The 12,416-nt window shown below is 44.1% G+C and overlaps 1 pseudogene; it reads left to right on the top strand.

Moving 5' to 3' along the window:
• Positions 1-635: 635 nt before the first annotated feature.
• On the top strand, positions 636-12,280 carry LOC115661976 (uncharacterized; annotated as a pseudogene).
• Positions 12,281-12,416: the final 136 nt, after the last annotated feature.

Below are 12,416 nucleotides of genomic sequence, written 5' to 3'. Positions count from 1 at the left end.
ACACAGAACCAAGACAAAAACCAGATGCAGTTCCTCAGTCACTGCAAATTTTAATCACCATCAAGAAATCTCATACTTCGGTGACAATGATACCAAACTGCAACGAGTCTTCGGATGACAGCGTCAACAGTAGCGGCTTGTCGCCGTTGATCCCTATGCCTCGACCACGACCACCTTTCAAGGTACCATCATGGACGTTCGCCAGGTGCGGCCACTGTGTGTGGATCAAGAGCCCGAGCGTCTGGTTGTCAGAAATCATCAGAAACCGAAAATGATGAGGACAGCATTGTCTCGGAGACGATCAAGAGCGCTTCAAACGCATCATCAGAAGCGACGTCACCGGCATTCTGTCCGAGCCCGGAATATGTCGACTCTCCATACATTACAATTAGACATAACACGAGGAAAATATAACGTTGGAAATTATAAACATTCTGTATAATGTGAATCTTAGCATTCAAGAATTATACAGGAAATTTTGGTGTAATCCAGATATTTTGAAATTTATTTTTCGGATAAATACGGGGAAGAGAAGTTAAACAGCCAAATCCGTTAGGGTTCCTGACCACGAACATATAAAATCAGATCGCGCCATATCCATCGCAGTTCGCCGGTGCTAATGTCCATGCAGGAATCGCAGACGCTGTTTCAGCTATGTTTGAATTCGATGATGTGATGGAAGTGGATGGCGGTGTTGGTGTTGAGGAGAACGAGGAGAGTTGCAAGAGGAAGTTGCCGGCGAGCATGGAAGCCAATGGTTGCGGCACCGGCTTAGCGGGTGACGGCAGGCTGCTTAAGAGGATCATGCTTTCCCTGACAAAGCCGTCGTACGTCCTCGGGCTCGGCAGGGGGAGCTTGCAGTCGGAGAACCGCCGGAGGTTGTATTGACTCCTGCGCAAGCTCATGAGGCGGCACGATTGGGCCTGGGCAAGGGGGGTTCTGAGCGTGCTTTTGAAGGGGACGCGCAAGGATAGGTGTCCTGAGCATAATCGGCTCAAGTATACGGTGAGACAGGAATTTTATTCTCTAAACTGTTTGTGTTGTTGGATTTGTATTATCTTTTGCGGCGATTGTTAGGGCTACGATTTAGTCACTCTTAGTCATATGGCGAGAAGAGAAAACAGTTATTGTGCAAACGGTAGAATCGCTGCTTCTTGATTGCTATCAGTTCGGGAATCGTGTAGAAGAAGTCACTCGGTGGCTGCATGGTAATTTGTCGAGCTGGAATTTCTGAGCAATCAGCTTCTCAAAGTAGAAAAAGCGTGTTAATGTTTAGGCTAAACTTAGTGGTAGCTCCAGTTTTTTTATAGCAGTTAACCTAGGTTTTTTGGAATGGCTTCTCTTTCAAAATATTGTGTACAGGCGCAATGTGATGCCGTGTTTTTCAGGTGCTATTGGAGGTCCTTGAGCCTATAGAAGCCGGTCGTATCACGCTCACTAGGATCCAGAACCTTTACGGAACTTGGATGAAGAGGATAGGATCAAAAAGGGATTGCCCATCAGAGGTATCTATTGAAATTCTTGTGCCTGAAGACATCATTTTGACCTTCTTTTCTTGTACTTACATGTAATTTGGAATGTAATGGTTTTGAGTTCCCTGAGTGTCACGCCCCGTACCCTACCGGAACGCAACATCCCGTCGACGGTCGATTATGGTGCAACGCTCCCAGGAAGCATTGCCGACCCAACGCCCAATCAGAGATCAAACACATGCGGAAGCAACGTATATAATTAAATATATACACCCGTACAATAAAACATATGAGATCAAGATAGAACAACCAAATAGCAGTCAAGCACCTCAGAAAATATATATACACCGGTATTACCAACGAAAATCTTTTTACAACGTTCGTCTGTACAGAGATAGTGGAAAACACACACACTAGCAGCTACGTATTCCTGGGTGTGGTAATGCGGCTCTCCCACACTTACAAAAAGGACTGAGTAGTGTCTCACGTAGGCTGCTCCGTCTCCACAAGGATGTACACTGGATGACCGCTGGATGAACTGCGGTATACCAAAAAGAGGCGCTCTCCTCTGCATCCTACGCTGGGGGTCTGAAAATGTGGGTTATTACAACCGTGAGACGAATCTCAGCGAGTATAACCCCATAAACCTAGGCTAGGCTAACATGCAATTCTCCTGACCGCTAACACATAAAAAGCATAACAATACAATTCACCAATAATCCTCCGACCTAGGCCCTTGGGCCCAGATCACTCACCTGGCTGACCCTGCAGGTTATTCAATACCATAATGTAGTCCAGTCACATATACGAGCACTCGGTTCACGCGTACGTCAAGCGTATGTTCATGCTCAATAGTGATAATATCACGTACTATTCACCGAGTCCCGCACACTCGCATACTGGCTCACGCATTCTTATGCATGCAAATGTCCACATACATATCTCGGCTCACTAGCCCACACTGGCACACTGGAACTTTCTCAATTTATCATTTAATATGACCCGCATAAAACGCATCAGGTCTCTTTGTTTAATCACAACACTTCGTGGCCCGCGTTAAAACGCATCAACTGGCCCAGTGTCTCTAGCCCGCGTCAAAACGCATCAGGCATAACACTGATCTCCTTACGAACCAGAGCCCGCGTAATACGCATCAGGATGGTCGTCTTCCGGACGTACCGGGCATCGTCCCGCGTAACACGCATCAGGACGGCACACCCCGCGTAACACGCATCAGGGCGAAATGTGATCACACGAACATACAGCCAATTATTATCTGAACCCCGCGTTACACGCATCAGGGCATTTAGGTGATCACATGCTCATGACAGGCACGCATTCTCGCACAATTTATCATACGTCTCATTCCCGGCATTCACTATGCGTGCCATGAAATGCAACACAATGCAACATGAGCATCAGCACAATTTAGGCATTCAATTAATTTCATGCCACAACAATCGTTCACTGGCCAATTAATACCATGCGGCTCAATTCCACAATGTGCAATTCAATAATCCAATCAAGCCATCATATGGCCAATCACACTCCGCATTGGTCGGCCACTCGATCACACGACATGGCATTATACAATTTCCCAACAATTGAGTACATAAATCAACCAGTCAATCAACCCGGGCATACCCGGCAGTCCAATCACATAATCCTCGATTAAATCTGTGCTAGTCCGATAATTATTTCTAGTAATGCCACTAAATTCCTTAGACTTAATTTCCAACGATCGGTCCTCAATCCAGTCCGTTTTACACACTGGTACTACCTAACCCAGTTCAGACTACACCGATAATATCTAAACCAGTCCAGAAAAACGCACTATTAGTCATAATCCGGGTTTAGGAAATATACTCACCTAATTTCTGGACCACGACGACGGGGAACGGCGGCCGATCACTGGTGAACAATGAAACCGGCGGCGGAATTCCCGGCAGACGGCGACCGGCGGTGTACGGACGGGGGCGAACAGTGATCCGTATGGACGCTGTGAACAGTACTTTCCGTACTGACACTGTACGGACAGGCTGGGAACGGTGCCGGCGAGGTACCGGTGACGGCGCGGCGGCCGAACGGTCCAGCGTGAACAGTGATCCGTACGGCCCGTGAACAGTGCCCCTGTACGAACGCTGTACGAACGGTGATGGGCAGCGACGTACGGACGTGCTGGACGGCCGGGTGTCGACGGAACGGCGATCGGAGCTCCGGCGAAGCTCCGGCGGTACTGTTTGTAAAACAGAAAAATGAGAAAAGAAGGAAAAAAGAGAGAGAGAGCTTTTTCTGGACTGAAACCGGGGCTGATGGTGGCTGTTCTTGGGCGGAAAGGGCTGCTGGTGGTGGCGTGAGGTGGCCAGCAGCTCCGGCTGGTACTGTTCCGGCGTGAACAGTATCAGAAAATGCAGAAACGTGCAAAACATAACGGAAACAGGAAAAGAAGAAGAAATCTACGAGGGAAATGGCCGAATGGTCTGCTGGAGAGAGAGAGGGTCTGGTCAAATGGGTCAAAGATTGTCTAAGTGGAGTCCAAGTGTCCAAATCTAAGCCCATTGGACAATTTTGCCCTTGATCCAAGGGCTATCCTTCATCCTCATCCAATAATTTAGGGTTAAAATGGTCATTTGTCCTTAACCATGGTTGACCAGACCTGGTTTAGCCCTAACTAACCTTGGTTAACCCCAAAATTAAATTCAATTTTCAGAATTAACTAAAAATGGCCTAGGGGCATTTTCGTAATTTTTCGATCCCGAACCGAAATTCCAATTTTTGGCTAGATTAGCCCCAAATGTGCATGGCCACACCAAAACGACATTGGTCCTGCAAAATAATCGTAAACGTCCACAAAATTTCGACGTTGAAGTTCGGGTCCAATCTCGCGATCAAATTTGCTCATTTTAAAATTCTAGAGCCTCTCACTAACGGGCGGCTGTTTAGGTATTACGCGTATCGACCTAGGGTTGTCCGAATCGTAATGGCCTCGATTTTCGAGAGAGCGCGAGGAATTATCACTAGTACCGGAGGTCTCGGTCATTTAGGTTAGTTCGGGAATCGTTCGCCATGTGTACTCTCTGTCATGCGGAATCACCCGCGTTCCGATCGTGCATCATTGGCCGAATCGAATCCGTCACCTTCCTAAGATCGGCCCACGTTGGTCCAAAATATTCCCTCGGCGTTCTTCGAAGTCCGTGCCTAACTCGCGATCGGGTCCCCGGTCCACGTACCTATTCCTATTTAGCCTTTCCCATAAGGTTAGTATCCCGTGATTGATCAGGTCCGGGCGAGACTTTCTAAAATTAAATGAGAAATAATTTACACTTTATTGATCTCGAAAATGGGTCGAAATTCAGGATGTTACACTGAGTGTTTCTATTTCTGCTCTAGCCAGCGAACTCTTATTAATATGTGGTCGTTGCCGTGTGCAGGATAGGCTTGCAGTTCATTTGGAGTTCATGCTCTTACGTCTTGCTAAAGGGAATATTGAGAGAGCACATCAGGCTTCTATATCGTATGGTTTTTTCTATCTCCTGAACTGATGTGTTACTCATCCTTGACGACTGGCTGCTCTTTAATTATGGAAATAATCCTTCCATAAAAACTCAAATCCATTTAGGAATAATCATCCCTTGATTTATGCTCTCCTTGTGCCTTAGTTAATATTTTGTGAATCATGATATGTTGGGGCGAGACAAAGAGGGACAATTACATGCTTTTGGATTTTCAAGACTTGTTACTATTGTGCATTGATAAGGACTTAGTTCTAAGGTGGTACCTCTTTAATGTAGCTTTACTTAGTATCGAAAAAGCTTTGCGAATCAAAGTGTAATTAATACATATCTTGAAGGTTACATTAGAAAAAATATATATTGAAATCTTTATCTTTATTGACACTACCCTCGTGTTTTGTCAGGCTCATGGAAGAAGAAGAACTTGGGGGAGATTCGAATTCAAATCTGATATTGGGTTTGACATCTTATCAAAAGTGGTATTCGAGTATCCCAAGAGACATGCAAATGATAGAGTTGGAGCAAACTAATGCTTGCCAACAAACTGGGATGTCGGAGGAAAGATTTGACATTTCTGTCAGGAACTCAGAGGGATATCCTGCAGTTTCTAGTTGCAAGGCCAGTACATCCTTACAATGCAGTTCTGACACTTCTGTTGTGAAGGATAAAAGGATATCGGTGGATACTAATCATGAAAGACCTACAAAAGTCCCTGTGAAGGTCGAGGATAATTTGGAGGAGGAGCAATCACAACATAATATCCAATCACAACGATTTTACATGAATTCTTCTAAAGACGAAGCCCCACAGTCTGCTGATGTTGGAAATGTTCATTGTGCTTCTTCTTTATCTGATCTAGGTGAGTGGCATAATTTTTCAACAATAGTTTTGCCGTTTTGGTCAGCTTAAACACTTGGTTTCATGCCAGGCATTTAACTCGTGGTGTAACAGAATGCTTCGCTATTGTATTTCGAGATTAAGCATCCTATTATTCAGCAAAAAATAAGTGATATGTGTAATAAAACTTTTTTGAAATTGGTGCCAAAATGAGATGGCTGATTCTATCGGGTGTTGAATATGTTGCATTTGCTTATATATTTACTCGCATTCTGTCATATCACTTTGTAAACAACTTTGTTGGCCAAGCTTACTACTTTGTATACCACTCACATTCCGTCATATCACTTTGTAGCATTACTTTAATACAAATCGTTGACATCTTTGTCCTCTATTGCTTTCACTTGCTACAGTATATTAGGAGTTTTTGGATTCTTCATTGATTCTTGAGAGTGTTTCTCATGGTCTTTAAGTAGTTGGCCTGGATTCATGGCTGTTGCCCGTAAGACTGCCACAAAACATCAAGAATTCTGAGGACTTCATCCAGCAGCATCAGGATATGCTTAAAGACTCTTACAAGGATGCAGTAAATTATTTGCGACTAGATCTTGTTTCATCACCCACAACATCAGATGCCCTACTTCCTCTGATTCAGGTGTAGCAAAAGTTTCTTTTTTTTTTTTGGTAAGGTAGGTGTAGCAAAAGTTTGTTTGATGTAGACTCCAGAAATATCTTGAGAAATACTTTTGAAAGAATCTTTCTTACCCTTATAGCGGTCATCCTAATCCTATCCATTGGTGCATTGCCTTATGTCAATGGTCATTTTTATGTCACGGCTCCAAAGTGCTTTTAACTTTTTGATCTTAAAGCAGACAGTTCTGAGCGTCTGCTCTCTTTGCACATTGCCTCGGCCTTGCCTGAACAAATTGATTACGGCATTCCCTTTTTGTCTGCAGTCAGAACTTTATTGTGTGTTTTGAAATGGTTAAGACTAAGTGAGCTTAATCCTGCAGAAATGCAGAAGACAAATCACATATTGGGTTTCTCTCCTAACTGGTTTAATAGTTTTTGTATGTATGCACCATATCATTTTCTTCTCCACCATACTGCAAGAATCTCATTTGATTTCTCCAATTTTCTGCCAGTTGCTGCTGATTGGTGGACAAGTAGATGAGGCATGGAACGTGCTCGAAGTGGTCTGTCATCATGTAGATACTGCCCTTCCTTTAAGGTACTACTGTCCTATCACAAGTTTATGTTTTGCATACAAGCAAACAAAGTTGGAAGTAACATGCACAAGTTTACTGAATTCGTAGGACCCAATGTTCTTGTTTGGACTTGTACCTTAGAATTTTCTTGCTCAGTATCATCATTTCCTTGTCAATGTCTGCCTTTTTCTGTGGAAACTTACATTTGAATTTGATTAGAGTGCGAGCTGCTCTGTTGGAACATTTTACTCGAGGAAATGTTGTCGAGCTCTCATCATGTTATGAAGAAATCTTAAAGAGGGATCCAACGTGCTGTCATTCAGTGGCAAGGCTTGTCACTATGTATCAAAGTGGTATGTCAGTGAAGCCTCGCTGTTAATCCCCATCCCCCCAATTTTTCAACAAATTTAACCAAATGTAGGTAAAGAAAGCGGAAAAATTTTACCATACTGCACATCTCTCATAAGGTGGGCAACGTGTCAGTGCACTGAAGGTCGGCAAATGGGCTAAGATCATCTTTGCGAACAAATTGGGGTTTGGGTGGTTATTAGCTTCCGACAATGAGAACTTAAATTCTAACTAAAGAATTTTGTCTTGGGACTCTTGACATTTCTCGTTGATATGCAGAAAATTGTGTATTGTGAGATTATTTCCAGACAGATGTATTGTCCAGCCGCTTTTGTTTTTCTTCTTTCAGAATCTATTATTGACATGGTTAGGGGTGGATTATTCCATTCATAGGAAGTTGCTGTGGTGGCATCCGTCCAAAGCGGATGACGCTTCTCCTCGATAAGCTTTATAACTTTCATTATGTTAATGTCCCATCATAACATGCAGGAGATTATCATCCTGGAGCCATGCTGGAAATGATCTCTCTTCATCTGGATGCTACGCATGCTGAACACCAGATATGGATGGAATTTGCAATGTGTTTCCTCAAGCTTGCTAGGCATGAAGAGGATTGCTTGTCAGTGCATCTGGATGGTAAAGGAGGAGGATTTAGGCAAAACTATTCTGTTCGTTTTAATAGAATCCCTGACCATTCCCTGAGGGGTGACCTGCGCAAGAATTGGAGGTTCCGGTGCAGGTGGTGGTTGACGCGTCATTTCAGCAATAGCATCCTTGAAACAGAGATTGCAGCTGGTAATTTATCTGATTTATCCCTGAGATGTCTGCATGGATTTTGTCATGTCATGTCATGTCATGTCATGTATAATACCTTAAGTTGGCTTTGTCGACTGTGCAAATCAATGTCGAATGTGCCATTTAAGTGTGTCAATTCTCTGACTACTTACCAAAAGGAGATTCAAAACCAGGTTTTGTAGGCATCGTGAACTTTTTACTCACTCCTGTCTTAAAAAATTAAAGTTAGTGTAGCCCATGATTAGCTGTTTATCGATGCGGGTAGTATTCTGAAGATAGGATGTTCACACAGTAGACTGGCCAAGATGATGAATTGCGCGAGGCTCGCTCGGTTGCGTCCCTCCTCCAATCGGAGCACCATCACAATCCTGCACCCATCGCCCCAACTTACCGCACTTGAAGCACGCATTTTATCCCTGCCACTGCCGCCGCCGCCGCCGCCGCCAAGCCCTAACCGATCATTGCCAATGTTAGCGCCATCGCCTGCGACAATCTTGGGCCGTCGAACTTGCTCTGCTGCTCGGGCCACAGGCCAGGGGCGCCGTCCCCTCTCGGATCACATTGTCATGGTGATTTTTGCTATGGGGCTGAGGTGAGGTGGTCGATGTGAGTTCGTGAATTCAAAGACACCATTGCATACCATAGTCTCGATCCTCGCCATTCAAATTTTAGTTCCGCATTAATTAAAATAAACGGTGGACGTTTTCGGTTTTCACGATTTTTTTTCTTTTTGAACTCTTTTCCCGTTTGACTTCGTCGGCACTTTTCGAGATCATCCTTGCATTTTTCTCAATTTTAAGTTCTATTCTTTGCACTTTTTTTTCTGTTTCTTTTTGCCTGCAGCTTTGTGGATACAAATATAAGGTTACGTACCTACTTCCGAAGTCTACCATTTCGTTTGTAGCATTTATGCCAATCTTAAGCTCAAATAAACCCTACAGATATATAGATATCGTAATATCGTAATGTCCACGAATTCGGATTCAGCTCTACCAATGCAGTCACTGCTTTTGAAATTCCTTTATTGTCTTTATCTTATATAGGTTGATATGATAGATGAACACAACATAAATAAGAAAACGGGTCCCTCCAAGCACAAGATAGCAATTTTTCGCGAGCTATATATATTGCTTTGGAAATGAAACGATGACTTACCGATTAAAGAAACACAGGTCGCCCATTACTTTCCAAAACACGAAAAGCCTATGAGACATTGGCACAGTTGTTGATTTTGTCAATTGCGTCGTCTATCCCCCAAAAAAATAAAAAAATTGAATACGCCTATTATTTTTCAAGGGACGATGATACATCTAGAATCACATTAAGATGGGTTTAACAAATCAAAACACAAAACAAATTGGATTATTACATGAACTCATTTTATTAAACCAAGGGTAATCACGTCTTTGGGGTTGCAAATCTCATGCTCGGCATCACTGACCAAGAGGCAAGAGGTTTTAAGTCTAAAGCAAAATCTTCTCCACATCTGTACGCGCACGTGTGAACCTGTTCATATGTCACGGTGGGGATTCCCCCACCTTCAGCGTTATAACGAACATAACCGTAGCCCGACCAGCGCAAAACAGACAAAACAGACAAAACTTCAAACTTTTCTTTCCGCGCCTTTTCTCCATTGTCTCTGCGACAGCGTGCGACGAGATTGGCGTGTCTGCATTTCTGCTCATGGAAATGACGGCAGGTCAAGTTCGAGTGCAGATACGGCACCTTCCATCGTCGTGGAAAAGCAACGATCGGGAGCAAACGAAAGCGGTGGACATCGGCGATCTCCACTCGGAGGCCCACTATGCTGACCTCGTCGTGGCGTTCATGGAGGTGGACGACGTTGCCTCCATGCTCGTCCACAGCTCCTGCAAGTCGCTCAGTATGGCTACGTCAACTTTTACCTCTAAAAACCCCCATGGTTTAGCGAGTCGCTTTCTCTTTTGTTTACTCTGTTTTGAGCATCTTGGATGTGTATTTTCTTTCGTGCCTGTGACTGTGGGTTCTGGTTCCTAAAATGCCAGTGCGATACAGTGTGGATGTGCGTTGCCTCGTCCTCGTTTCCGTTTCTCTTTTCTTTTACATGAAGAAACTCTCGCTCAAGACATGTGAATCAGAACGCCATCTGTGTGCGCAAAGAAGAACCATCTAGTTTCGAGCTTTTCGAAATCAATGCTTAATGATGATTTTCTTTTCGGCCTGTCGTGCTTTTGTTCCAATTAGACTTGCGCAATGTTCGACTTGCCTTTCTTTGGTTTGTTTTCAATTTCCTTTCGTTGTTCTCGAAAATGGGGGCTACGTTTTTTCTAGGTTCTGATTTCTATCAGAAGTTAAAAAAGTTCATTTCTCTTAGTGGACTCTTTAACGCTTGCTCTCCTTGGCCGCATTGAAATATGAAGTAAGTGTAGGAATGTGAAAACGGACCGTATTTGTTTCGTCATCTGTGTTTCTCTGCTGGTGAGTCGTTCATTATCTGCCAATTTCCCCAGGCCTTCCTCGGATCTTTTCGATTTAGGCGGCCACGAGTTATTTGATGAGTGAAAATTGTTGCCAGCCGCGAAATGCTCATTGTACTCAGATGAATGCATATATGTTTCTGGGTGTGGTAGCTCCTTGTGTTGTTTAGTCTTGTAAATGATTAGTCCGCTTCCTATTTAAGCTTCTCCTATTGTCTACAGCATTAAAGGCTCTGGTAAGTCCAACTCACTCCAATCCGGGAAGGAAACCGCTGAGGATAATGTTGTGTCAGAGAGACCCTTCTCAGAAAAAATCTCGACAGACGAGTTTCGTCTTGAAGATTCTGGACCCTTCAATCAGCAGCGCATCCCTGCAGATGAAAGTGATCGGGGAGGAGGAAGATGATCGTGAGAATGAGGATGATAGGGATGAGGAATCTGGCGATACAGGAAACACTGAAGAACCAGACAACACGGAAAAAGAAATGGACTTGAATGATGTTCCAGAAAGGGAGCAAGACATGGGCACAGAAGAAGGAGAAGATGGTGGTGGTGGTGGTGGTGGTGGTGGTGGTGGTGGCGGTGATGGAAATGGAAGAGTGTTTAAAATCATTAATGTCCTCAATAATAGTATTGAAGATGAAATAGCTTCCTTAAAGCTCAGTGAATTCTCGGGTTATGGACCTTTTGTGGAGGCGGTCCATGCTGAGTGGGTGAAGCTCACAGGTAGAACACCACAACCGGAAGTGGACATAGTTAAGCCATGGCCAAACTTCGACACACTTTATTGTGATGCAGATGGCAATCCCCTTGATATAGAAGTAAAAGGGCTAAGATGGGAAGAATTCAGAAAAGTTGCGAGTTGTGTGCGCATGTTCCATCATCTGGTTAAGATTTATCTCATTGAGGATAATCAAGCAAAAGAGGCAGTAGGTGAAGCGGACCTTCGCCCTCTGGGAAGCTACGAGGATCTTGCACATGTCCTGCACTTTGAGTGGGCAAGGTATAAGGGAAAGTATCCTAGTCCTAACGTGGTGGATATTGGAAGTTCTTGGCCTGGTTACAAAATCACTCTTTTTGGTTGGGAGGTTCCCATAAGTACTGCCATGGTTTGGGAAGAATTCAAGTATGAACTATGCTTCATTCGTGCGGAAATGATGGATGGAGGCCCAAGTGAAGATGAAGAGAACATGGAGACTGCGGTGAGTAAGGAGGAGGAAGGGGTTTCGATATATCTTGCTTTACCTTTCCCATCATCTCAAGGGAAACAGATTTTCGAAGTAGGCAAAGTGTGTGTTTTCGAGTTGGCAAGCTATGAGGATCTCGCAAGAGCTCTGCACAAGGCATGGGTGCAATGTACAGGAAGAAATGCCAGTCCCCATGTAGTTGATGTTGAAAAATCTTGGCCAGGCTATAGAGTTACTCTATTTGCCCAGGATGATAGTGGTCTCTGCAATCACCCTATAGGTATTACGAATATGGACTGGGTAGCATTCACTGAGACTCTATACAGTATTCAAGCGGAACCGGTAGACAAGATGGACTCAGCAGATGGTGGTACTTCAGGAAGTGTGGGAGATGAATTTGAAGATTATGGAGAGAATGAGGATGGCGGCGGCAATGGCAATGGCAATGGCGGAGGCGGCGATTGATGATTGTGGATGACGGTGGCCGGCATTCATATGGAGTGTGGAGAAGATCGGGATGGAAAGATTGATTTCCTCCATTAGCCTATTTCATACTATGGACTTAAGGTTTTTCTTTGTTCTTCAATATTCCCAAGAACTT

This window comes from Syzygium oleosum, unplaced genomic scaffold, assembly GCF_021117445.2.
Source record: "Syzygium oleosum isolate NSW1041296 unplaced genomic scaffold, Sole_v2.1 Sole_v2.05, whole genome shotgun sequence".
In the NCBI taxonomy this organism is placed as follows: Eukaryota; Viridiplantae; Streptophyta; class Magnoliopsida; order Myrtales; family Myrtaceae; genus Syzygium; species Syzygium oleosum.
The sequence above is the reverse complement of the archived record's forward strand: the minus strand, read 5'-3'. Positions and strand labels throughout refer to the sequence as shown.